The sequence below is a fragment of the Bubalus bubalis genome, chromosome 14 (genome assembly GCF_019923935.1).
Source record: "Bubalus bubalis isolate 160015118507 breed Murrah chromosome 14, NDDB_SH_1, whole genome shotgun sequence".
In the NCBI taxonomy this organism is placed as follows: domain Eukaryota; kingdom Metazoa; phylum Chordata; class Mammalia; order Artiodactyla; family Bovidae; genus Bubalus; species Bubalus bubalis.
In genome coordinates, this window is record NC_059170.1 from 67748927 (window position 1) to 67750988 (window position 2062).

Genomic DNA, 2062 nt, shown 5'->3' on the forward strand with positions numbered 1-2062 from the left:
TGTATTTGTTAATTAGATATATATATATTTTTTGGTGGAATCTTTAGGATTTTCCAGATATAAAATTATGTTGTCTGCAGATAGTCTCACTCCTTTTCCCCCGCACTTTTGAGGCCTTGCATTTCTTTGTCTTGCCTAGTTACTCTGGCAAGGGCTTCTAGCACTGTGCTGAGCATAGGAGCAGTAGAGGTGGGAACCCTCATGTTTCTACTCGTGTTTCTATTTTTAGAGGCAAAACTTCCGCTTCCCACCACTGATGTGATGTTAGCTGTGATGTAATCATATATGGCCTTTATTATGTTGAGGTACCTTTCTATTTCTAATTTATTAATTTTTTATCACGAATGTATGTTTAATTTTGTTAGATGCTTTTTCTGCATTTGTTGAGATGATAATATGATTTTTTTTTTTTCTTTCCAGTAAGGCAATGGCACCCCACTCCAGTACTGTTGCCCAGAAAATCCCATGGATGGAGGAGCCTGGTAGGCTGCAGTCCATGGGGTCGCACAGAGTCGGACACGACTGAAGCGACTTAGTAGTAGTAGTAATGTCACTTCAACTCATGTATTTGAACCATGCTTTCAGGTATAAATCCCTCTTGATCATGTGTTAATATGTTATTGAGAATTTTTGTGTCTGTATTCATGAAGGATATTGATGTGGTAGTGTCCTTTCTGGCTTTGTAAAATGGATTTAGAAGTGTCCTCTTTAGTTTTTTGGAATAGTTTGAGAAGGATTGGCTGAAGCCTTTTCTAAATGTCTGGTATAATTCACCAGTGAAGCCATCTGGTTCTGGACTTCACTTCACTGGGATAGTTTTGATTTCTGATTCAATCTCCTTATTAGTAATTGGCCTAGTCAGAGTTTCTATTTCTTCCTGAATCCAGCTCCTAGTTTATATGCTTATAAGAATTTTTCTGTTTCTTCCAGGTTGGTCAGTTAGCTGTTGTATAGTTTTTCATACTAGCCTCTTACGATTGCTTGCATTTTTATGGTATTATTTTTAGTGTTTCCTTTTTCACTTATAATTTTTCTGAGTTGGGTCCTCCTTTTTTCCCTAACTGGTCTAGTTAAAAGTTTGTCAGTTTTGTTTGTCTTTTCAAAGAACTAATTCTTGATTTAGTTAATGTTTTCTATTGTTTTCCTTTTATTTCACTTGTTTCTGCTCCAGTCTTGTTTATTTCCTTCCTTTTGCTAATTTTTGGCTCAGTTTGTTCTTTTTCTGGTTCCTTAAGGCATAGAGTTAGGTTGTTTATTTGGGATCTTACTTTTTAATATAGGCATTTTTTCTGTGAACTTCTATTTTAGAACTGCTTTTGCTGCATCCCATATGTTTTGGTATGTTGTGTTTCCATTTTTAAGATACTTTTAAGTTTACCATGTAATTTATTCTTTGTTCTATTGGTTGTTTAGAAGAATGTTACTTAATTTCCATGTTTTTGTGAAATTTTCAGTTTTTCCCTCATTATTGATTTCTAGATTCATACCATTGTGAGCAGAGGAGACAACTTGATATGATTTCAGTCTTCTTAAATTTGCTAAGGCTTGTTTTGTGGCCAAACATGTCATTTATCCTAGAATATGTGTTCTTGAGAAGAATGTTGTCTACTTTGTAGGATAGAATGTTCTATATATGTCTGTTAGATTCATTCACATTACAGTGTTGCTCAAATTCACTGTTTTCTTATTGATTTGCTGTCTGGATAATCTATTCAAAGTTAAGAATAAGATGTTAAAAGTCTCCAACTGTTATTGTGTTGCCATATATTTTTCTTTTAGCTTTTTTATAGTATTTGCTTTATTTAAGTGCTCTGACGTTGGATGCATAAATATTTACAATTGGAAAGTTGTGACCAACCTAGATAGCATATTGAAAAGCAGAGACATTACTTTGCCAACAAAGGTCCGTCTAGTCAAGGCTATGGTTTTTCCTGTGGTCATGTATGACTGTGAAGAAGGCTGAGCGCCGAAGAATTGATGCTTTTGAACTGTGGTGTTGGAGAAGACTCTTGAGAGTCCCTTGGACTGCAAGGAGATCCAACCAGTCCATTCTGAAGGAGAT

At 35.2% G+C, this 2062-nt stretch overlaps 1 long non-coding RNA gene across 1 annotated transcript; it reads left to right on the forward strand.

Annotated features, from left to right (window-relative positions):
* Window positions 1-428: 428 nt before the first annotated feature.
* LOC123329273 lies at window positions 429-1851 on the forward strand. The gene is made up of 2 exons (XR_006544664.2): window positions 429-585; window positions 1480-1851. It is a non-coding gene; the product is annotated as an uncharacterized LOC123329273 (long non-coding RNA).
* Window positions 1852-2062: the final 211 nt, after the last annotated feature.